This window comes from Megascapheus bottae, chromosome 26 (assembly GCF_031878675.1).
Source record: "Megascapheus bottae isolate mThoBot1 chromosome 26, mThoBot2.hap1, whole genome shotgun sequence".
Taxonomy (NCBI): Eukaryota; Metazoa; Chordata; class Mammalia; order Rodentia; family Geomyidae; genus Megascapheus; species Megascapheus bottae.
The window spans coordinates 10266793-10292621 of NC_143534.1; the positions used below are offsets into that span (position 1 = coordinate 10266793).

Here is a 25829-nt window from a genome sequence, read left to right on the forward strand (position 1 = left end):
TCTCACATGACAGATACTGAATTTGTAGGGGAAACTGTCAACATCTCAGATGTCCCACTTTTTTTTTTTTGCCAGTCCTGGGCTTGGACTCAGGACCTGAGAATAAGAACCCAAGGACAGTGCTCAAGATTAGAGCTCTGCCACTTGAGCCTCAGCACCATTTTTGGCTTTTTTCTCCCTATGTATGTGATACCAAGGAATCGAACCCAGGTCCTCGTGCATGGTAGGCAGGCACTCCACCACTAGGCCCAGTCCCACTCTCTTAACAGTGATTTTTATCCTTAAACTTTTTCTTCTCTCCTTCGATGATCTTGCTTCTTTTCCCTATTCCTAAACATCTCTATAATATCTCTGCTCCAGTCTTTCCGTTCCTCAAAAGACCAAACATAGAATTCCCCTCTGACCCAGCAATTCCACTACTTGATATTTACCCAATCGTCCAAAAACAAGGACATACTAAAGCCACTAGCACAACGATGCTCATTGCAGCACTGTTTACCATAGCAAAGATATGGAACCAACCCAGATGCCCCTCAGTTGATGAGTGGATCGACAAGATGTGGTATTTGTACACAATGGAATTCTATGCTGCCATCAGAAAGAACGATATCACCCCATTTGTAAGGAAATGGAAAGACTTAGAAAAAAATCATATTAAGTGAAGTAAGCCAGACTCAAAGGAACATAGGCTCAATGGTTTCCCTCATTTGTCCTAAGCAGTAGAAACCTTGGGCTCTCCTAAGAGATTTATAATAGAACAAAATCTAGATACATAAGGCCATATAGAATGACGCTAAATGAAAGGCCCTCCAGGATATAGAAACAAAAGCCATATATAATGAGTGATTGTTGGCCTTAATGTACTATGTTATCTCTCTTTTGCTGTCCCTTGGCTATCTCATATTGTTACAGTATTTCACCTTGTTATTTGAAATTGGATAGGGAAGGGGGGAAAACAAGGTGAGGGGTGGGGGGGAGGAAAATGTGAAGTAATGTACCTTCTATTAATTAAAATAAAAAATATATGGAGAAAGAAAAGACCTGCCACTTTTAATTCCTGCTTTAAAAAAAAATTACCTAGCTCAAGGGATGAAACCAAAGCCAAACCCGTTCTATTAGGAATAACTAAAACAACCACCGCTAAAAACCTCACTTTTTGTATCTAATTACAGTACTAGGATTTGAACTCTACTACTTGAGCCATGCCCTTTTTTGCTTTCATTATTTTTCAGTATAGTCTTGTTTTTTAACCCAGGCTAGCCTTGACTACACCGTAAGGAAATTTTTACCTACCACTTCCTGCATAGCTTGGATCACAGGCACACACCTACCACTTCTTGATGGACAGGGACATCTCCCTTTTTGCCCAGGTTGGCCACAAACTGATCTCCTGATATTTTTCCTACTAAGTTACTGGAAATGTTAACTCTTTTGTATGTGTGTGTGTGTGTATACAAGGGCTTGAATTCAGGGTCTTGTGCTCTTGCTTGGTATTCATATTCATAGCTGGCACTCAACCAGAAACATGCTATACTATGGGCATGGTTCAAGTGGTTGAGTAGAGATGGAACCTTAGACTTTCCTTTCTAGGCTGACTTCAAACTGCCATCATCCAGATCTCAGCCTCCTGGGTACCAGGATTACTGACATGAGACACCAATACCCATCTTGGAAATGTTAACTGCTTGGTTAAATTCTAGGAATTTCCTGGACATGAAGTACAATTATCCATGGAAGGGGACTAGAGATCTTTGAAGACATAAAAGCTGGTCAGGATGGTTGAAATGCCTTTGCCATCTCCAGATCTCTGTCTACTTGAATACGTTCAGCCTAAATGTTTGCAACAGGCAGATCTCTCTGACAAAGCCCAGATGCCTGATGGTAGATGTTTTACATAGAAAAGAAAATAGCTCAGCATACATCAGACAATTTCAGTTACAGAAGCAGAAACCCCAAAAGAAAAATAAAGCATCTGGAAAAAGAATAATTGCAGTAGGTTTTGTGTGCTTTTTTCCAAAGGAAAAGAAAAAAAAGTTTACTGTTTCTCTGGGGAATATGACTTTATAGTTGGAAAATGAAATGTGGCCAGAGTTGCTATGTTTCTCGTGTCTTTTTTGGTGTACAGGAGGCTACAGTGGAAGATCTGAAGACCCTCAAAGTCTTGTGACCCCTGGAGACCACCCTAGCAAAGTCCAAGTCTTGAGAAAACATGGATGTCTGCAGAAGTTGCCTTAAGGCTTAGGATGGTTCCCTGGCCAGAAGAAGAAAATTGAAGTAAGGTATAAGATGTGAATTCAGCCTGTAATCCTTAGCTACTCAGGAGGCTGAGGTATGAGGATCATAGTTCATAGCCTGGGCGCAAAAGGACCTGAGACTCTTATCTCCAATTAACCGCTAGAAAAACGGAAGTGGGGCTTGGCTCCAGGGTAGGACGGTAGCCTTGTAGAGCTCAAGGACAGCTCCCAGGTTGAGTTCAAGCTCCATGACAGACACACACACACAAAATGTGAATTCAGGTGCCTCTGAGTTTATATCCTAGCTCTAAATTAGTTGCTTTAGTGTCCATTTAAGCCAAGCACTAATTAACCTGAAAAAAAGTCAGAAAAGTTGTGGCTCAAGTGGTAGAATGCCAGCCTTGAGGGAGGAAAAGGTAAGGGACAAAGCCTGAGTTGAACCCCCAGTACTACTAAAAGTAAATATCCATTCACTTAATCTCAGAAGCTCTAATCATGTTTTCTTCCATGTAAAAATAAGGCTGTAAGAATAAGCTATGGAGTGCCTAGAAGTAAAAATGTTATCCCTTTTCCTTGCAGAAGTAAAAGAAAGCCTGACCCTCAGAGCTGCTAACTGAGCAGTCTGTTGGGAAGGAGAGGCAGGGAAGGGGCTCTGTGCCAGTGAGGAGGGAAGATGCCGAGTTCAGACCTCTGCACAGGCACTGGTGGTCTTTGAGCTTCCAATGTTCTGTGGGTGGCTGCACAGTGAATACAAGTGCAGTATGGACAGCAATGCTTTCTTTTCTGACACAGGGTTCATTGCTGTCTCCTAGAGACTCAAAGGGGTCTGGAACCCACACCAGATAGTGAAGGGCAACCAAGGTTCATGAAATAAACAGGAGTGTATGCACTTGAGCTTGTCTCCGTAGTTTGAGTTCCCATTGGAATGCTAAATATACAGTACGAGTTTCAGTCAAGCACTGTCCAGACCACGCCCCAATAAAGCAAATGCATACTGGTACTACATCCCAATAAGGCAGATGCTTAGCTGAGACCTGTTAGATGGTTTCTCTGGGTTGAGATCCACCTAGGAAAGTTGGCTCCTCACACTGCTGGGTGGATGTCCTCGAACCTCCTCTAGTTCTAAAGGTTGTTCATGTATCTGTTTTCATCTCTAGGGCACCAGAGGCTGGGTCTGCAGGTGACCTGCACAACTCAAAGGAGAATATCCAGTGACAGAATGAAGGTCCCTGCCTCACATAAAGGAAAGCACCTGCCACAACTGGAGGACTAGATGAGCTTCCTCACACAGACCTCTACACTTTTATGTTTTGAGCACTGACTTAAGCAATTTTTTTTAAATTAGAACTAGGATCGAGTTAGATGAGAAAGGCAGGCAACTTCTTTCCAGTGAGAAGACAGGGAATCATGGGTTCAGCCAGTTCCACATGTAAGAAATAAGGCCTAGCACCTGCACTTATCTAGAAGAATAGATGGATCTCCCCAAAGGTAACAGAGTGACAGTAAGAAATACTTCAAAGGTGAGCCTTCATTACCTTCAGCAACTGCAGGGAGCAAGATGGCATCTTGTCTAGTATAAACCTGGGTCCTGTACAAGGGATCCTATGCAGTGAGCTGCCCTTCTGTATCGTAAACAGCTTGGCCTTCAGAAAGAACTTGGCCCCTGGGACCCTCCACTCCTTTTTGGCCTGGACTGTTTCTTCACTTAAAGAATATAATCTGGGTAGTAATCCCTCTGAGAAATTACTCCTGATTTTTTTCCCACAAGAATCTCTCTTCTTAACCTGGCCATGTGCTCTACTATTCTATCTCTTATTGACATGATCAGGATGATCCAGTCTCTAGTCATAGCAAGATGAGAGGCATCCAGGCACAAATGTTCATGTTACTTTTCTAGAACATGTACGCTACTGGACTCTAACAAGCGAACAAAATATAAATGAGGGATATGACTTATCAATGTAAAAAAAAAGATGAGGAAATTGGATTAGTGAAAGTATTTTCCCCTAGTGCTAGGGATTGAATAACCAACCCAAAAGTGTCTGATAGAGTGGCTGAACACCCAAGCATGAGGCCCTGAGTTCAACCTTTAATGCCACCATTAAAAAAACATTACAATTGTCAGTTATAATTCCCTTGAGAAATACCATGCTGGCAGTAATAATAGTGCTGTTAGAAGCTCCAAGATAAGGAGAAAAGTATCCTCTCAAGTTCAGTAAGAAGGGCCCTCTGTTCATGTTTCCTCCATCCCCTATACTGTGAAATGTGGAGATGCACTGAATCTGTGTTACATTTTGGCCAAAACAACAAATTTGTTTTCCCTTTTGTACATATAGGATGCCATTTTCTTCTCACTCCAATAACATTGAGTTGACAGCATGCCATTTAGAGATCCCTGCACAAGTTTAAGAATTCTAGGCAGGCACATTAAGCTCAAGCTGTCTCTGCAAAAAGATGGTTGCTATTTAATCATCATGAGTAATCCAGGTACAATAACTAGAAAACAAGATACTTAAACAGGTATAAGATTGAGTTCCATGTACACATGGCCAGAGATTTTTGTTTTTGTTTTTTAATATTCCTACTGTAGAGAGGAAAATTCAGTTCTGGGTCACAATGGAAAATGGTCTTAATACATTCTCTGCTTACAGAGGACCTTTCCCACAAAGGAAAATAAAAGCTGTAACAGGGGCTTAAAAAGTATTAGAAAATGTGTTACCTAGCAATAGCCATTTACTAGAGAAATTTGGTCAGGCCAAAAGAATTGGCTACATCACTGATTCCAGTGGTGTTGCTGTAGGCGCTAATGGCAATCTGTGAGTTTCCAAGTACAAATGATTGAAGACCAGTGCCCTGAAATAATAGAACCCCTGATAATCTCCCACTCTTAGAAACTCTAATATGGCTCATACTTGAAAATTTTCACACATCATCGCAAAAACAACTCTGCATGGATCACACCCTCCAGAATACAAAACCTAGGGCTCCCCTGGCTTGGCTTCCAAGCCACCCAAAGAATTCTTAAACCCTGTTGAAGGCATCATAACCAAATTCTTCTCAACACCTACCTATACTGGAGCAAAACTTTGGGCTTCAGGACTTTGGACTCATAGCTCAGGAGACTTTTAGATTCTTGGGACCTTGCATATTCCTTTGGAGACTTCAAGGTAAAACTGATCTCACAGATTGCTCTGCAGAACACAATACCCTAGATCATGACTTCTGTGACATGAAACCTCTGTCCTTTTCTGTGTGTCATATTTGTTTAGACACAGCAAGCTTCTGCAGGACTTAGGCTTGACACAATATCTCTAGCCGCTGAGGCTCCAAGTCCTTAAATAGTCCACTCTGACAAATTTTGTGGATAAAGGTATTTTGTGATTATTCAAATTGCACATCTTTGCTGCAGGCTTAGGCATTTAGGTTCCTCATTTAAAATAATGGGAAGACCTATAGGGAGAATCTTGCAATTAAATAACAGAAAATGACATTTTAACCATTTGCAGACAAATTCTCTTAATTTCCTACTTGTCAGTAGTTTAATAGTGGAGCAGTGCAGAATGGTAGGACTTAGGGACTCATCATGCAAAAGGAAGGGGCTCATCTGGTATAGCCCCCCAGAACATTGTTGTCGGATCTAATGAACATTAAATAGCCAACCAAATGTGCTGGCAACTATCAATAAATGGAAAATAAGAAATTTTACTATCAACCCTGTCACTCCATAGCCAGCAAGAAGCAGTAGCAGTTACCTCTTAATTTGCATAGGATAAAATCATAGTCTACCAGCAAGTGTGCATCCCTCTATATGACTGGTAGAATGTCCATAAATGTAAAAATGAGAAATCTCTAATCATAACCTTCATTACTCTAGCTGATGCCCTTGAGGTATTGTCCATGAAACAACTCCCTTGCTTAAGTTGTTTTGGATAATAGTATTGCCCTGGACTCCCTATTGGCTGGAAAGCAAGCAGTGTTGACTAACAGTGAATGCCTCCTACATACATGGAGAAACATGACTATAGTTAATACAAACTCTGCTCTAAGAAATCAACAGTATACTTGGCCAAGACAAGGAGATTCCTCTGATTTTCATTGGTTTGGTAACTGATACTTGTTTTAATAATCAGTCCCTATCCAGTGGCCTAAATGTGTAGCCATTCACTGTATACCAGCTGACCTCATTAGAACAAAAAGATGAAGAGAGCGAATCATTCAACTGATGTTACTTACATCAGGACTGAATTCCATACTGAAAGCCAACGAGTTGATGATGACTGATAAAATATATAAACAAGAATCCATTAGCCTGTCTCTGTGTTTTAGCTCCTGAGTAATAAACTGGCATCCTAACTTAGATGTAAACAAAGCAAAGCTTAATTTTTGAGTGCATTTTTGGGGGCTATGAATATACAGTTTCTATAGTTTCAGCCAATCACGCCATGCCCAAATAAGGCAAACACCTAGCTGTAGCCAAACAACTGACTTCATGTCTTTTTCCTACTGGCACTTAAATCTGTAAGGAACAATGAGATTGACACTTATGCCTCCTAACAAAGGCCAGAGGGATTAACTGATTTAGTTACACAAATGTTTCTTAAACAGGTCCAAATACAAAGGGAAGGAGGCAGATGCTAGTGGTTCAAGCTTGTAATCCTAGCTGAGATCTGAGGTTCAAAGCCAGCCTAGACAGGAAAATCCATAGGACTATTTCCAATTAAACAACAGAAAATTCGAAGTGGAGCTGTGGCTCAAAATGGTACAGCATTAGTCTTGTGTGAAAGAGCTCAGGTACAGCACCCAGGCCCTAAGTTCAAGCCCACAAGCAACAACAAAAAAATAGGGGGGGGGGCTAAGGAGTTCTACCAAACTCAACAGTATAGCAAATAATTAATATAGGCCAGTTTCTTGGATGAACATAGGACACAAGAATTCTGAATGGCAAACAAAATTCAGTACAACACATTCAAAAAATCATGCACTATTATCTAATTTGTTTCATTCCAGAGATGCCAAAAAACAATGTATCTCACCAAAGAGTCAACATAAGGAGTTTCCAGACATCTCTGCCCAATGGTTTATTTCCACTGGAAATGAAGGAATACATCTCTGCTAGAATAAGAGGAAGAACTAAGAGGAAGCTATTCTGTCAGGTTCGAAGCCTCAGCATTGACTGAGATCCACTCAGGTGCAAGAAGCACAAACGAAGCATACTGTTCCCAAACAAACCACCTGGCATGGTTCCACCTGTTGAGCTGGTGAACTCTATATAGGCTTACACACCAGGTTCTCTTTGTTTGCCCTTACCCTGGATTTTCTGTCTAAATCTTCCCACCACCCTCAGAACAGGGAAGATAAACATTACTAAATTTCTTACATCACTGCCCATATCAGAAACCCTAGAAGAGCCTCATGTCCAGACCTGTGATGTTCTCGAGAGAAGGCAGTGTGACTTAACAGTTCAGTGCTGACAGGAAGAAAGGAGCTCCGCCCCTTGACACTTGATTAAATGCCACAGTGATGGCAGCAGGTCATCCTGCACCACCTCAAGTGGTACAAGACGTGGTGGAGTATGCGTGACTTGGTTTCCTTCAGAATACACAAGCTGATTTTTGTGCAACTCAAAGCTGAGCAAACGCCAGGGACCAGTAGCTCACACCTATAATCCTAGCTACTCAGTTTGAAGTGGCAGATGAAGCCAAGAGACTTTTTTTTAAATCTCCAGTTACACAACAAAACCAGAAGTGGAGGGATGGCTCAAATTGTAGAATGCCATCCTTGAATACAAACAAGGCCGAGTTCAAACCCCAGTACACACATACACACAAGCTGAAGCCATCTCAACTAGTATTTCATAGGCATAGGCCCTGACTGTGAAAAATAAAAGTTAAAACAATGTCCTAGCCAGCAAAAAAAAAGTTCAATTTAGTATAAATATTTCTTAATGTGGTTGCTGTATTTAGGTGTCTTCCAGCATTTTAAAATAAAATGGGATAATGTATCTGGCATCATTTTCAGTGTGCCTCTCTGGGTTATAAAATAGTTGGGAAGTGGTAATTTGGATCCTGATATTGTACATTCTCATAGAAACCCTTGGTTCAGGGGTCCTGGGTGTTCACCAGTGCTTATACCACCATGAATCTGCCCTTTTGACAGAGAAGGAAATAAAGGTGCAGAGTAGAAATGATTCCGTGTTGTCACACAGAGAACACAGCCAAAATGACTGTGCCCAAATCAGATAAGACTAAAAGACAGGCTTATGTGGTTTTCATCAAACCTTCCATGTTGCCAAACGATGAACAGCCAAATACCTAGGAAGGCGCCAGCTAGAATGGGAGCACGCATTCAGTTCCTAGAATAATAGTCCCTGGCACAAAGTAGGCCCTCAGTAAATAGCAAGCACCCAATTTTATAAGGGAGTTAGGACAAGTATCACCCTCTGAGGTAACTGCCGTCTTGTGTTGTTTCACAATGGAGACAGGGTCAGGAAACACATGGTTAGGCAACTAATTAATGGCACCAGAACCATAGGTGTCCTTACACCGCTTTGTCTAGCTGTGTACATGCCCAGACTATGTGGCATATATCACCACCAAATGTCAGGATGTCATACATGACTGTTTACAGAGCCAGACAGTGTGTTAACCCTGTAGGGGGGATGTTTCCCTGAGGTGAAGCAAGTAGATTCAACAGCTCTTAGAGAAGTAGTTACCAGATTTGCCAATATGATGGCATATCACCATCTAAAATAAATGCTAGACAGGCCCATGACCAGCTCTCAGTATATGAGTTCCCACCTTTCGCTCTTAGAGGCCCCCTCCTTCTTCCTCCCTGCCCTATTGTGAACTAAATCAAATTCTTGAAATGATCCAAGCACCAGTAACTCATGCCTGCAATCCTAGCTATTCAGGAGGCTGAGAGCTAAAGGATCAGAGTTCAAAGCCAGGCTGCGCAGAAAAGTCTGCAATACTCCATCCCCAAAATAACCAGAGGTGTGGCTCTAGTGGTAGAACACCAGCTAATCAAGTAAGCTAAGTCAGAGTGTAAGACCTGATAACAGCAAATTACAAAAACCAAAAATTCTGGGCTGGGAATGTGACTTACTGGTAGAGTACTTTCCCAGCATGCATGAAGCCCTGGTTCAATTCATCAGTACCACCGAAGCAGAAAAAGCCAGAAGTGGCACTGTGGCTCAAGTGGTAGAGTGCTAGGTTTGAGTAAAAAGCAGCTCAGGGACAGTGAGTAGGCCCCAAGTTCAAGCCCCAGGACCAGCAAAAAAAAAAAAAATTAAACTATGTGACCAAAAGTGACAGTGAACATCGTTTTCTCTGCCTGAAATTCTAGAATCTGCCTTGAAACACTAAGAGCTGAGCTCTTCGAAGCCCTTCCTGACCACATGCCCTCAACCCTGTCTCTCAAGAGGGTTTCGGTGCCCATCACCACTATACTATGCGGGTGTCCATTGTGTTTATACTATCTTGTTGTGACAACTCCATTGGGACATGTATATATGAACATATATGTATACACACATACAAATCAGAGGTCTATAGCTTAGGCACAAACTTAAAAAAAAAATCCTTCCCCAGTTCTCACTGGTGGCTGGCCAAGGGAGCAGCTTCACCTCAGGGAACCTCTCAGCCATATCCCAGTGACTTACGAAGGCCCCTCAAATCCTTGGGTCCCAAGAGAAAAAACTGTTTAACATGGGGAGGAGAGAGTAGCAAGATCTCTGGAAGGATCCAGTGCAGGAGTCAATAACTTTCTCAATGAAAGGCCAGCAGGTAGATCCTGCAGCCTGGCCTAGATCCTCCTCCTACCTCCTGCATGGCTAGAATCATAGGTACACACCACCAAACTCAGCTTATTGGTTGAGATTGGGTTGGGGGGTCCAATTAACTTCTTCCTGGGCTGGCTTTGAACCATGATCTTCCTGGTCTCTGCTTCCAAAGTAGCTGAGAATACAGATATGAGCCACTGCACCCAACTGGGATATTTAAAATCCAAACACAATGTTCAGCAGGTTTCCCTTTCCATAATGTGGAAATTCTGAATGGAATTCCTACCACAGTTGCCCAGTTACAACCCAGCAATCTAAAATGGCTGCTATGGATGAAAGCAGATGACGGTGATGCTTGTGTCCTGGAAGACTTCCAGGATGGCCCTGCCAAGGCCCACACCCATCTGCCTCTCCCCTCACAGCACAGGGACTGGCCCACCTATATGTTACCAGAGCCTAAGACTTTACATACTTACTCAGCTCCCACAAGAGCAAGCGGTTCTTCTGGGTGCTGTTTATTCTTAAAATGCTATTGTTCCTATGTGTCTGGCATCCACACATATCGGTATACGAGTTCTGAGTTGTCATTGCTTAGTTCCATTTCCATAAAGATTCCCTGTGAGACCAATTTAAGTACCTATTCTCCTAATAGGAACAAAATTGAATTTACCTTTTCAAGAACATATCTACGTTAGGCAACTTGTAAATTTCCCTTAAGAAAACCCCACTATTTGCTCTCCAATTAGGATTTCATTCCTCATTCTACTTTAACCCTTATAGCGTTTCTGTCTGAAAAATACAACTCTGCAGCAAAGCTAAGATCATTCCTAGCATTCTCACCTTTAGTACCGAGCAAGAAGTGGGAAGTCAGGAAAGGAGGCTAACAAAGTGAGTCCTGTGGATCCTAACTAAGCCCCAGGGTTGCTTGTCTCAGTTAATCACAGCATTTCAGTATGGCTACTCTACCAAATCAACTTGCCTCACAGTCCAACAAGAACTTCCTTCTACCATCACTGTACACCTTTTGAACTTTCCATGCTAGACTGCCTCTCAGACAAAAGACTGACCAAACTTTTACAAGTTTCCCTCTTTCTAGCATTTCTGCGTACCAGGATGGAAGTTAAGGGCCTTTTCTGCATTTGATCTGGAGAGGTGACTCTCAGAACCCAAGTAGAGCCATGGGGTCCATGTCCTGTCTTCCTTCCTGGAGTGGAGTCTTGATTTTGTCCACATTTCCCCTGTCTCACTCTCACATTCAAGAGACAAATGTGGTTAAATCCAATGTCAGATGGTAGTCTTGTGGTAGAAATGATGCTTTTTTTGCCAAGAGCTACTGGTGACTTGGTAAGGCAATTCTGGCCAAAGAAATGGCCAAGACTGTGCTAGATGAAACTTTAATCAAGCTCTCTGAGCCCTCTTCCCAACCAAACCTCAACCTGTAAGAACTGAACTGCAAGTTTCACAATTTCATCCACCTACCTTCTGAATACACACAGATAGATCGATAGGCAGAGTCTGACTTCAACAAACTCTAACATGGCCTCTAGCACCCTAAACTAGAGTCCACCACTTTTAATTTCTATCTGATAAAACTCAATGCTGCCAAAAAAGTTGTTCATCCTAGTCAACAACTTTATAGGCCCTGCGGAGAACACTTATTTAATCCTTGCAATTGTAAATTCCTCTTCTATACCTTTGATCATATTGAAGAGCTTCAACAACAGCCTGAAGCCATTCCTCTGGAATCATCAGGAATGGTAAGGACTCCATCTCCTTGAGAAGGTAAAGGCCCAACACCATAACCTTGGGTTATTCAAGTTCAGGTGGTCTCATCACATAGACCAAATCTGTTTTGGTTAAGTTTCCACTTCCTGACCAGCTCTGGCCTCACATTCTCCTGATAAAATAAGATCATTTCTCCACGGTGGAACTCAATTCTACATTGAAGTCTCTCCCCACAATGCAGGGCTGAATGCAATCTGCTCCCCAACCTTTAACTAGTGTCTAGCTTTGGTTTGGCAGAAACATAATGCTAAATCTACTTAGGTACTACTAGAGCAAAGAGAAAAACTCCAATAACCCAAGACTATGATGAAATTTAGAGAGAAAGCTCCATGTGGAAGAGAGCTGCTATGTGAGGTGGTGTTCTAGAATTGTGGCCTTACACCATGAAGGAACAAATGTACAGGCCAAAGAGCAGGTGCAGAAACTGACAACCTGGGTCTGTGATGGTGAAAAACAGCCAGTCCCAAACTTGTACTGCCTAATTTCCTGTTACCTGCTTTCATACAATCTTGACTCCAAACACATCCAACCTGATCCCACCCACAAGAGCTACCCAGACAACAGAACAAGAGGGCAGTAATGCTTGAAAAGTGGTAATGGCCTTGATTCCACTGAATGACATCAAACTCAAGAAAAAGCAAGCTTGTCTGTGTCCATGACAAATCCAGATTGACTTCTGCTTTGGAAAGAGCTTGATTCAGGGATGTTGCCAAAGCAATAAAAGTCCTCCATTCTATCCCCTCCTCCACCGTAGGGTCAGGATTACCTTCCTCTGGCTGACCAACCCCCATGGGAACCAGGTCCCTCTTTCCCTTAGAACCAGTGGAAGTGATACTGGCCTATCTTTGGGTTTCCACCACTTCTTTATACTCATCATAGACAGATATGAGATATGCTCATTGGCCAGGACCTGGATCCCAGAGGTATGATCGGTGAGAAAGAGTGACCCAAGAAGTGTTGAGAGGCCAGCAAAGTCCTCTCAACAAAGTGGGAGGCAAAGCAAGAGGGAGGCAAAAACAGCCAATGTCACTCCAAAGGGCTGGAAGGGCAAGTATATCTTGTACTCTCCCCACTAGATGACTGTAATTGCTCTTATTGCTATCGACAGGATGGCCGCTGCCCTCATCCTCCTGACCTCCGGCTACCTAAGGGCAGGAACATGCTTTACCAGCCCCAATTCCACAGTGTCTGGTTTGTAGCAGACACATTCCCAATTCTAATGCCAAACCTTCTACCATTTGTGTAGCCTGGTCATGGTGAACCAAGGATCAGTTCATTATGAACACCATCTCCTCTTTCCCCAGCAAAACATCAGTCCTGAAACACTAGTCCAAACTCAGTCAAACACCCAGAAGCCCAGAGAAGGTATGTGGGTACACAGCTCAGATAGCATGGCTGGTGAAACCCAGTGCCACAAATCTCTTCCAGCTCAGTGATTACAGCAGTGTGGAACCAAGAACACCAACACCGAAGGGTGCTTTCCCCTCCTTTCTCATGGAGGCTCTCAGCATAACTGCCCTCTTTCAGGACAGAAGTAAGGAAAAGTACAAACACTGGATGTGGATCTATCCTTAGCGATTTTTCCCTTCATCCCTCTGGACCTTGAGTTTTTAACATTGCCTTTGTAGTTAGGAAGAAGATGGTGCAAGGAGCCAGAATGGAGACTACGGTAGGAGAGAAGTGACTGGGACTCTTAGAAGGGGAGGTCCTGGTGCCTCCATGGATGGAAGTTTCCCACCCCTGGGTTCAAGGCTTCTCTGCTTGTTGGCACACAGAAGGCAGCAGGCCTGGCAGGGAGATTTACAGGGCTGACATTCCAGCTTTGATTTAGGTTGAATGAACAGCCAAAGCCCACAATCCTCAACATGCCTCCAGTGCTTTTGTCCTGGACTCCAGAAGCTTGTCTGCCACAATGACAGATTAGACAGAAACCAAGCAGAAGGTGCGGCAGGGTAGGGTCTACAGTGGGAGAACATCCAGAAGTCTCACATGCCTCTTTAGAGCCAAAAGCTTGGACAAGTCAACACAGATCCAGACTAACTCGCTGCCCAAGCCTCGTGGAACAGACAGGGATTCTGTATTGAGTCCCAAGGAAGCTTTCCCAACCCAATCAAGCAGAAAGCAAATGGAGAAAGTGCTCTGCACAAACATAGTTCATCAGCAGCCTGAGATTTCCCTCCCCTTTGCAGTCTGGGTCGATGTTCTTAGAATATGATAGCTCGGTGGGAGATAAAAGAAGCAGGAGATGGAGCAGATGTGCCAAACGAACGACAGGCACGATGCCTGGAAATTACACCTTCCCCTTAGCAGCCTGCTCTCCTGGGGAGGTGTTGGCAGTAAGCTCTTCCATCCAAACATAGCTCTGTGTAAGCTGTGACTGCGCGTGGGTGTGGACGTTGATCCCAGGCAGATGCTTGCCTGAGCTCATTGGCTCAAGCCCTCTACCTCTTGGTCTCTTCATCTGTGAGAGGAGGATACTAGCAGCATGCACATCACTGGGGGACTGCTACCTACCACTAAGTTTGTTCTTCCCAAGAAAATATCTGGATAGGACCAGGCCAGTGACTCACCTCATTGCCCAAGACCAGCATTTCCACTGAAATCAAATAAAAATGAGGTTTCAGTAGGCTAAAAAAGAGTGGAGAAAAACTCCCACCCCTCTAAAATTCTCTCCTAGGCACAGTCAGTCTAAAGAAGCAAATCTATTTTTGGAAATGGAACCCTATAAATCTATAGAAATAATTGTGAGCCCCTGAAAGGATTTTAGGTATAAACAGTCTGGAGTGTTTTTCTGTAGATTTTTCTCCAAGGCTCTGAAGGCCATTGAGTAAATGCCTCCTGTGCCTATGTGCTTTTCAGCCTAAACCACTCCATGCATGTCATCTGTCAGGTCCATTTCCACAGAAAGGTCTGTAAGCAAGAGGAAGTTAATGAAGATACCCGCCCTCCCTTTAAAGTAATCTGCACTGAGCTGGATGCAATGGCTCACACCTGTAATTTCAACTACTCCGGAGGCTGAGAGGAGAAACATCACAGTTTAAGGGCAGCTGGAACAATGAGTTTGTGAGGACCTCAGTCAACTAAAAGCTAGATGCAGTGACGCATGTCTGCCTATCCAGTTACATAGGAAGCATAAATAGGAGGGTGACAATCCGGGCCCATCTGGGCCAAAAGCAAGACCTTATCTCAAAAATCACCAGACTAGGGGGGAGGGAAATGGGGACCAAGACATGAGAAAGGGTATCAATGTTTGTGAAGTAATGTACCTTCTATCTGGTGAATATAATGTAACCCTTTTAATTACAATAAAAAAAAAAACATGGAAAAAAATAACCAGACTAAGTTGGGCTTGGTGGCTCACGTCTGTAATCCTAGCTACTCAGGAGGCAGAGATCTGAGGATGGAGGTTCAAAGCCAGCCAGCCTGGGCACTAAAGTCTGTGAAACTGTTTTCTCCAATTAACCACTAGAAAACCAGAAGCGGTACTGTGGCTCCAAGGATAGGGTAGTAGCTTTGAGCTGAGGAGATAAAGGACAACACCCAGGTCCAGAGGTAGGGCAGTAGCCTTGAGCTGAAGAGCTCAGGGGCAGTACTCAGGCTCAGAGTTCAAGCCCCATGAACAACAAAAAATAACCAGACAATGGGCCAGGAGTTTGGCTTAGTGGTAGAGTGCTTACCTCGCATGCACAAAGACCCGGGTTTGATTCCTCAGTACCACATACATAGCAAAAAGCCGGAAATGGTGCTGAGGCTCAAGTGGTAGAACTCTAGCCTTGAGAAAATCTAAGGACAGTGCTCAAGCCCTGAGCCCAAGCCCAGGACGGGCAAATAAATAAATAAATAACCAGACTATAGCTGAGCATCTATGGCTCATGCGTGTAATCCTAGCTACTCAGGAGGCTGAGATCCAAAGATCTTGGTTCAAAGCTAGTCCAGACAGGAAAGTCTATTAGACTTTCATTGCCAATTAACCACTTGAGCTATGGAGCAAGCAGCAAGCACTAGACTTGAGCAAAATTGCTTAAAGACAGAGCTCAGGCCAGAGTTTAAGCCCTAAGACCGGTGCATACACAAACACATGCACATGCACACGCGCACACGCGCGTGCGCGTGCACACACACACAAATTTTAAAAAGAACAAAACAGGACAGAAGGGCTGGGGTCATGACTTAAGTGGTATCATGCCTTTATAGCAAGTAGAGCCTAAGTTCAAGCCCCAGTACCTCAAAAAGAAAAGAAGGAAGGAAAGGAGGAGAGAAGGGAGGAGGGAAAGAGAGAAAGGAGGAGGAAAGGAAGGAAAGAAGGAGGGAGGGAAGGAAAGAAGGAGGGAGGGAAGGAAAGAAGGATGGAGGGAAGGAAAGGAGGAGGGAGGGAAGAAAAGGAGGAGGGAGGGAAGGAAAGGAGAGGAGGGAGGGAAGGAAAGGAGAGGAGGCAAGAAAGCAAAATAATTTACTTTGTATTAAAAACTACATAAAAGTCAGTTTATCTGCAACAGATGAAAATCAGCACAGTGTCCACTGAAATTCCTGCATCTCCCCTTGGTGAGAAGGTAGCTCAATGCAGGGAAAACCTCTTTGAGCCATTCTCCATCCTCCTTTTCCCTCCTTTTCTCTCCTCCCTCCTCTCCCCTCTTCCTCTCTTCCTCCCCCTCCCCTTCCTGGGATAGGCATAGGCTCTAATACCTCTGATAAAAGGAACAAATAGAAGATTTGGACTTGTATTTGCAAAATGCCAAAGGGATAAGCAAGCATTAAGTTTTTAAATCTCTCTGAGATGACTGAAAATTTTAAAGAAAAACCAAAACAAACTTCATTTTTTTCCATGCCAGAGTCAGAGTGCCAAAATTTCACCAAGCCGCCTTTGGTTTCCCTAAGTGGGAGGATTTGATATGACAAATTCAACTAACAGATAGACACCCTCCTTTTAAGGTAATTTACTTTGTAGTCAAGTACATAAAAATCAGTAATCTCTCAAATCTCTCCATGGCAACAAGACTAAAACCCAATACATGCATGTGAAATGGGCTTTTGCATTTAGAACTGGGTTTCCTTTTATCCTCTAAACAACAAAGAACAGGAGTTTTATAGTTTTTACTGCTAAATGCCACCGAACAAATTGCCAAGTCCCAAATACTATCAAATGCCATCACACAGAACAAGGACCCACTTTAAGTCAGATAATGTAGGGGAAAAAGTCAGAAATCTTTCAAAAATCCACTAAGTTGACTTTTTTTTCCTTGAGTAATGTATCAAACATAGGAAGATAATTTTTAGTTACAGCAAAACAAACAAGAGGCCAATTTTCATGTTTTCCTTTTTTTTTGGCAAGAATTACTAGAGCTTTTATTATGGTTCCTTAGAGGTGTTAGGTATGTGCTTTTCAGAAAAGAAAATTTAAATTTGCATACCTATATGTACTAATGCTATTTTTCTACCTTCATTCCTCCCTCACCAAAAACAATGAAATCTATACATGTTTATTTGGGTAAGAGGCTTTCATGGCTTTAAAAAAGCACTTCCACTTCCCACTAGCTGCTAGCTATGAGAGGAGGATGCTGAGAGGGAATTTCATTAGCACATTCACTAGGCAGCAGCCTTCCTTTTAGTCTGCTTTAACTCTGCTAAAAGACTACGACCGAACTCAGGCCTAGAGCTCACTGCATTTCTTTGCCTCTCAGCCAGCTCTTCTCCTGCTTGCCTGTAGCATCCATCTTTCTCCCTGTCTGTAGTCAAACATCACCACCATGATAAATGATCCTCCACTAAGATACCAAGTCAAATGTTAATCATGATAGTAGTAGTCAATACCTATAGATCTCCCATATCCTGTGCGTTGAGGAGTTTTACATATGTTAAGCCCTGAACTCATAAGTGGTCCCGTTGATGACATAAATCCATCTCATCCTTCTATTGGAACCTGATCTTGTTAAAGTAATGATTTGTGGGAGTTGATAAGTTGATTGTAGAGAGAAAAGTTGGTCATAAAGATACTTTTCTTGTTGTTCTTAATATAACTCACACAGGAAGAATGTCTCCCTCTTTTGAGTCGTACTGGGTCTGGTGTTGATGCCTAGAACTGCTTCACCCTTTGGTGATTGTAAGGAAAGCTAGATTGAAGACAAAACACCACACAGAGTGCTAAGCCCAGAGGATCATGAAGAGAGAATCTAGAGCCCTACTTATCATGGATCTGGAATTACTATAATCTTTGCTTTCTTGCCTCATGTGGTAATTCAGTTTTTCAAGTATACTTTCAAGTATATTGAGCCCAGATTTCTCTTACTAGCAGTCAAAGGCATCCTTAATATAGTTAGCTATGCACTGAACTGGTCACTCCTGTCTGTGATCCCAGATACTTAGTAAAAATAGGAAGACCTGGGTTTGCGACCAGCTCAGGCAAAACTTTAGGGAAAAAAATATCTCAAAGAACAAGATGGGTGTGGTAGTACATGCCTGTAATTCCAACTACATGGGAGAAGTAGAAGGCTCATGATCTAAAGCTAGCCCAGTTAAAAAAAAAAGCGGGGGGACCCTATCTGGAAAAAAAAAGGAAAGAAAAGAAAAAGAAGGGGCCAGGAGTTTGGCCTAGTGGTAGAGTGCTTGGCTAGCATGCACAAAGACCCAGGTTTGGTACCACATACATAGACAAAAGCTGGCAGTGGTTCTGTGGCTCAAGTGGTAGAGTTCTAGCCTTAAGAAAAGTCCAAGGACAGTGCTCAGGCCTTGAGTTCAAGGCCCAGGACTAGCAAGAAAAAAAAGGAAGAAAAGGCACAGAAAAGGCTGTAGCAGTAGAGCACACAAATTAAAGATAATAGTTTTATGAAGAGAAAGAGGGCAAGTGCCAACTAAAATCATACTGCTACACTACTCAGTATACAAAGATCATGTAGACCGAGGACTACAATTTGCGTATAAAATTGAAAAGGTGGGGATGAAGAAGTTCAGGACATAGCAGCTCCAAAACAGAACTTTGCTTTACTGGGACTTGGAACTGAAAGTACCTCACAAGGAGCAGAACAGAGACAGTCTGAAACTCCTCACTGCCTAAACCAGCCTCCAGAAGTCACTCCCTGTCACCAGCCTCCACCCAGGAATTGCAAGGAGCAAGATCTCATCACAGGAGAGGAGACAAGAAGTCGACAGCACACCTAAACCTACTTCTATCTTCATTCACTTTCCTCCTAAATGGGTTCACACTCCTGTGGTTTTTATTTTCCTAACAAGAATCTCTGTGAGCTGGGCACTAGGGGCTCACACCTATATCAGGAGGAGGAAATCTGAGGATTGTGCTTCAAAGCCAGCTAAGGCAGAGAAGTCCAATGAACCACCAAAAAACCAGAAATGGAGCTCAAAGTCGTCGAGTACTAGCCTTGAGTGAAAAAGCTCAGGGACAGTGTGCAGGCCTGGAGTTCAAGTCCACAACTGACCAAAAAAGAATCTTTGTGGCCTTGGGTAGATGGGTGAGGCTACTGAGAACTACCATCAAACAGTGATGAGCAACAGGATCCGCTCAGGTATTAGGAAGCACTCTAGAAAGACCCAACATGGTGAAAGGACATGTCCAATAGCCTCATTCGTGGTGAAGAGGTGATAGGCAAGACATCCCCAAATGGGAAATAACTTAGGCTAGCAATTATGAAATATGCTGGCTAGGAAAGGCCAGCTGGCTAAAGTTTAAAGCTCATCCCAACAGAAATGAGGACTGAATTCACAAGCTTCCTGCCTGGACTTTCCATTTGTGAGATGACCTGGCCGCCCAGCGTTCTCAGGGTGGTGTACTCCACACAGCATGAGCACTGGACAGTTGGGCACAGGCCAGAACTTTCCACTGCCCTGCTGCCAGGGACTGCCCACCCCGCTCTCCTGTTTCCCCCTCAGAGGGTGCTTTCTCGTGGTAAATGGGCCTACTGAAGGTAGACTGATGGCTTTAGAAGGTGTGAATGTGGAAGTCGTGCATGTGTCGCTTTCTCCACTTAAACTCACCTTGTAACCCAGAGCAGGCAGGGGATGGGTGGAGTGAGTGGAAAGGGAACACAAGGTACTGGGAAGGCAAGGGCGTGGGGCACACTACTGATGGAATGTACATTATGAGTCACTGTGAAGCTGGGCACTGAGCTCCCATCCAAGAAGACCTTCTCAGGGCTCTATCCTCAGAACTAAAACAACATCACATCTTTCTAGAGAGAACAAAGGAAGGTCAGGAAGAGAGCTAAGTTCTTTCTATTGATAGGAACTCCCTCTGAAATTCAAACACAGTCAGTTAAGCTAGTACCAAAGGCTCATGCCTGCAATCCTCACCACTCAGGAAACTGATATCTGAGCATGTTGGTTCAAAGCAAGATTTGTGGGACTTTTATCTCCAGTTAACCACCAAAAAGCTGGAAGTGGAACTGTGGCTCAAGTGGTAGAGCACCAGCCTTGGGGGGGGGGGGGAAATCTCAGGGACAGCCCTGAGTTTAAGCCCCAGAATATATCCCTCCCCGGCCAGACACGCAGTCAGGAGGGTAATTAACCAATGCTCTACTTGGCCAAAGCAGCTCATGTACACCTCAGTACTCCCCAGTCCCAAAGGCCCATCAAGTCCAGTGAGGACACATCGCCAGCTCCTGAAGTGGCTCAAACTTTCCTTGCAGAGAACGAGGCTTGGTTTCCACCAGTCACACAAGAAGAATGCCAGATCATTCAACGTCCTGGACTCCAAGTAGGCAGCAAGAGAATACACCTCCACCACCCACCTGTTACCATCAATCCCTTCCTTTCTCTGGGGTTAAGGAAACTTCCTGGAGCCCAAATCCAAGACAGAATAGAAGAGAAATGGGTAGAACGAGAAGAGGGAAGAAGATATTATGTCAACATGTTGTATCCCTACCAAAAGTGTATTAACATGATTTAATACATTTAACCCTTCAAACAACCCTTTGAGGTGCTATTATCATTTCACTATTTGAAATGAGAAATCTCCATCCATTCTCTAGTTAACAGTGGTGTAGCTGCTGTACAAAGCCCCTCTCCCTAAGCTGGTGAGACTGTAACTGTGCCAGGATGAGATGGGGTTCCAAACAGCACATACACAACTGAATTCCTAAATCCTAGCCACAGTTCAAGATTTCACTCTCATACAGTCTCCCCAGTAATGTAGTCCTCTAGTTTCTTAATATCCATTCATTTCCAACACTATGCATATATACTATGTATATATTATATATGTATATGTGTATATACATGTGTGTATTATGTATACATGTATGTTCTCATGAAATCATAAATTCTTTGAGACTCAAGTTCTCTGGTTGAGTTTAGACAGCTGGCAGAGGCAAGAGTACAGTCAGTCCACACCTAACTAGCTCAGCTTCAGTCACTATGTGACACTCTGGCCAGGCCCTTGCCTAGGTTTAAGTTAGGTTGTAGGCTGGGATCTGCCATTCTCACCTTCTTCCCAAGGCCCTGACCCAGCAAGACCAGGATCACTTCCTCTCTCAAGTGTCCAGCACAGGCCTTCCAGGCCTCTGTCCATCTCAAGAGGACCTAGTGCAGGAGGTGTTAGTTGGCCCCTCCTCAGCCCACACAAGCCCTCCTAGCCTCCCCAGTCCTCCAGTGGAAATGAACCAAAGTTCATCTGGGGCCTTGATCCAGGCCCAACTTCTGCTGCCTGGTTGTCAACAGATTTCTATCCTGGAGTTCAGACAGTCCTAACCTTACCCGGAGGTGGGAAGGAATTAGCTTGGGCTTCAAATAAAAGCATGATGAGTTTCAGCAGACTTTCAGGACAAAGCTAGCTTAAAAGGAAAACAGCTGGAGTGTGGTGGTGCACACTGTAATCCCAGCTACTTCAGAGGCTGAGAGGCAGGAGGATCAAAAATATCAGGCCAGCCTAGGGTACATAGGAAAACTAGAGAAGGTAAGAAGATAGACACAATGGCAGACAGGCAGATAGAGGAAACAAACCCACTAGCTCAGCTCACCCCCGGTTATACTACAATCAGAGGAAGAGTGGACAAATCAACATGACCCCACCCTCCAACATGGCATGACTCACAGGGCCCCTTTTGTGCCATGGCCAAGCCCATAGCAGTGACTCTGAAAAAGCCAGAGGCCCCCTGCCAAGGAGCACTAGGCGAGTCTTGTTAACACCTGCTCCTGAGCTGCCAGTATGCCCTCCCACACAAAGGGGACCCCTGGCAGTTGACAAAAGAAATGTGTACATGGTGTAATGGGCCATTCATTTTTATACAACAGCTTACAAGCATTGCTGCAGCCATCATTCACGTTGGCAAGTGGGACAGACTTGGCCCAGTCTGTTTCCCGGAATTGGAAGAAAAAAAAAAACAGGCTAGAAATCAAGAAGCAATCTAATGCTTCCCCCATACCCTGGCACCACCTCTCCATACAACACGTATCTTCAAGACATGTCCAGCTACAGTGGTACACACCTATAAGCCACACTTCTTAGGAAGCAGAGGTAGCAGATCACTGTGACAGGCTGGCTTGGAGAAAGGTAGTATGAGATAATATCTGAAAAACAAGACTAAAAGCACAAGGACTGGGGCATGGCTTGCAGATCAAATATGAGGTCCTTAAGTTCAATTTCCAGTACGGAAAAAAGGAAAAAGAAAAATAATCTCTGCACAGTTAAGTTTCTGCATTTAAGAAAACCCTGTATCTCCTCAGATCTGAATCAGACACTAAGTCAACACTTGACGATGGCACTCTGCTTAGAATGACAAGCCCAAGTCCAACCAAGCAGCAGCCTCTGCGCATCCTTGGAGAGGGGCCTCTGCTCTATTTCTCCTTGTATCTGCAGAGGACAGATGGCAGCAGGTCACCTGCAGTCAGGAGCTGGTCAAGGAGCAGCAGAGGCTGGGGACTGCATTTTAGGGAATAGGACACAAAGATAGAGAAGAAATGCTCCCTGTCTCAGAGAGCACTTGATATAATGCAGAAGAGAGGAGGGGAGGCAGCAAGGATGGGGATGGGGGTGATCAGGAACTCTAAGACAGGAGAATCCCCGCTGGGAGCCAATGGCTACTCAAGAGACTGAGATCTAAGGATCAGAGTTCAAAGTCAGCCTGGAGAAGGAAAGTCTGTGAGACTATCTACAAGTAACCACCAGAAAATTGGGGTAGATAGCTTTGAGCATAAAAAAAAAACTCAGGGATAGCCCCAGGACCCATTCTTAATGGGCACCTAAATGAGTGCCACTGTGCTTAGATACATCCTTCCTAGAAAGTACTCAACCCCAACACAAAGAAGCACAAAAGAAGCATTATTTGCAGCATGGATTGGTGAGAAGCTAAAGAAGTGACCTTCCCAGAAGGTTTAATTAATTAGTGCTTCTTATTTCAAAGTCTCGGCCCTCCGATTAGTGCCTTCCATCACTTAGACTTCACAAGCTGTTGTCAGAACATGAGGAAAAGTAACTAATGAGTCCATTAGCCATATCAAGACATATTTCACCATAAACATGGACATATTAAGTTCCTATTGTTTATAAAAAAAGAATTGGGTTTAAAAAGATTCTTCATTAGTTTCAGATCAATAACTCACAAAAAGCCAAACCTGGAATACACATGGCTTTAATTTCCTTTAGAGCAACAAAAGCCTGGGCAAAGGAACAAACTCCAACCTGAGGTTTATGCCTGGCTGGTGGATAGATGGCAGCAAATAGACAGCTGAAGGGACCCAAAAACACCATCCAGAAAAGAAATGCCATCTCCTCATTCTTGCTTAAAATGCCTGTTCCATTCACCTCTTAGGATTAGGAGATCAAGGTTTAAAAGGCAAATGTTTCTGTGAGAATAATGAACGTACTCTTACCCTTTAAGTGGGGGAGCAGAAGCCTATGGAACATGATTGGGGAAGGAGTTAAGAGAAGCAGCTAAGGAAGGTAGAAAGCCAAGGCTTATGGTCAGGTGGCAGTCTGCAGGGGCTAGAGAGAAGATAGACAGGCCCAAAGAAAGGAAGGGAGTCACATGGCATGCCACCCCAGCCCTACCTCCAGATCCAAGGACAATCACTCGCTCAAAAACTGGGAAATCCGGCCGGGAGTTTGGCCTAGTGGTAGAGTGCTTGCCTAGCATGCACAAAGAACCAGGTTCGATTCTTCAGCACCACATACATAGAAAAAAGCTGGAAGTGGTGTTGTGGCTCTAGCCCTGAGAAAAGTCCAAGGACAGTGCTCAGGCCCTGAGTTCAAGCCCCACAACTGGCAAAAACAAAACAAAGCAGAAATCCTCCCTTCTCTCCAGCCTCAGAATAAGGAGAGGAAAAGAAGGCCCTGTTCCCAGAGCAAAGGAATAGAAGTTAAATCCTCTTCAGTGTCGCCATCTGGTGCTGTATAAGAATGTCACTATTCATCTGTGGACTTGTGCACTTGAATTTCGGCAGTGCTGGGGTTTGGACTCAAGGACTCACAATTGCTCGGCAGTTGTTCCACACTTGAACGCTCACTAGTCCTTTTTGCCTTAGTTATTTCTTGGATAGGGGCTAGAGCTTTTGCCAGTGGTCAACCTCAAACTATGATCTCCCTACCTACAACTGTGTAACTTAGATGTGAACCACCACCCTTTGTTCAATTGACTATGTATATGCTGGTCCTAGAGCTTGAACTCGGGGCCTGGTACCTGTTCCAAAGCTGTTGTGTGCAAGGCTAATGCTTGACCACCTGAACCATAGCTCCACTTCTGGTTAACTGGAGATAAGAGTCTCCTGGACTTCGATCCTAAGATCCCAGCCTTCTGAGTACCTAGGATTACACATGTGAGCCACCGGCACCCAGCTTCTATTACTAGTCTTAATAGTTTCGTCATTGAAATTGTGATCAGTGTATTTAAAGTCAGGACAGTACCATTAAGCCACATGTTGATAGATCTAGCTATGGAATGGGCCTTTGCTTTCTTATAAAATTCTGTGATTAGGAATTGGACGAGAATCTCTCAGGTCCCTTCAACCCAGACATTCTTCATCTTCTGCCTGCATGAAGTTAACAGACTGACCTCAAATGCACCAGTTATCTCTGGGGCCCTAAGTCCCTAGAACATGCTGGCTGTATGTACAATTTTATTTGGACCCCCAGGAGATGCAGGCTCTGCCATGTGTCACAACTGATTTAACCAAAAGAAAGATGAGCCCCAGCCAAAAGAACTGAAGCCTGACAGCCTCCCTGAGGGGCTGTCGATTCTGAGGGGGAGAGGGAGGAGCTCCACCCCCACCCGCCCAAGAGTCCCAAGCATTTGTTTTTAATCACTATAACAGATCCTCAGAAATTGCGCCCTGAGGGTCTGTAAAAGTCTAGGGCCTGCTGAGAAAGAGGAGTGGGGAAGTCGATTCCTGATGTTGATACAGAAGGACAGAGCCCACAGGGAGGAGACAGTGCTGGGAGCACAAAGGATAAAAGTGAATGTCTGTCCCCTTCCCTGGAGAAAGTGGAATGAGAGAGGGGACAGGGTGACATTCCTTTTGCTTCTAAGTCACAGGGGAGATAAACTTATTTCTGGCTTAAAGCAAGCTTTATGGCTAGAGACTTTATGAGCCTCTATTATTCCTTATACAGCCCCTGTGAAGGACAGCCAGAATTTCCAGCCCAAGTCCTGCATGGAGATCATGAGGCACTGAGATGGACTCTGAATATACATGCACATATATCAGCACTCAAAGCTGGCATTCTACCACCTGAGCTACACTTCTCCTTAAGGCTTTTTGCTAGTTAATTGGCGATAGTCTCACAGACCATTTTTTGCTAGACTGGCTTCAAACCATGATCCCCAGATCTCAGATTCCTAAGTTAGCTAGGATTACAGGTATGAGCTCCTGGCCAGCTGGCTGACAGCAATTTTAATGAAGGTGGCAGGAAACTGCAGAAGACTTTGGGAAGAGCAATGTGAAATTCTAGTTCCTAGGCTGCCAGGCTCTGGGTAAGTTTCCTGTCTTCCAATCTTTGCAGGGCATATCCAAGATAATGATACCAAGGGTAGAGATCAGGGGGCCTAAGTGGAGCGGCCTGAGGAATCTCCTCTCTTAGGGGCAGAAAAGAG

At 44.0% G+C, this 25829-nt stretch overlaps 1 protein-coding gene and 1 long non-coding RNA gene across 2 annotated transcripts in view; one reads left to right on the forward strand and one right to left on the reverse strand.

The window, feature by feature from the left end:
- Positions 1–8245, forward strand: part of LOC150045927 (uncharacterized) — a 29729-nt gene extending 21484 nt beyond the window's left edge. Inside the window, exons 2-3 of the long non-coding RNA XR_016532697.1 lie at positions 2126–2274; positions 7242–8245. This is a non-coding gene — a long non-coding RNA (uncharacterized LOC150045927). The remainder of the gene's footprint in view (positions 1–2125; positions 2275–7241) is intronic.
- Positions 1–25829, reverse strand: part of Ccdc3 (coiled-coil domain containing 3) — a 58731-nt gene that overhangs the window by 22515 nt on the left and 10387 nt on the right. The window lies entirely within an intron of this gene.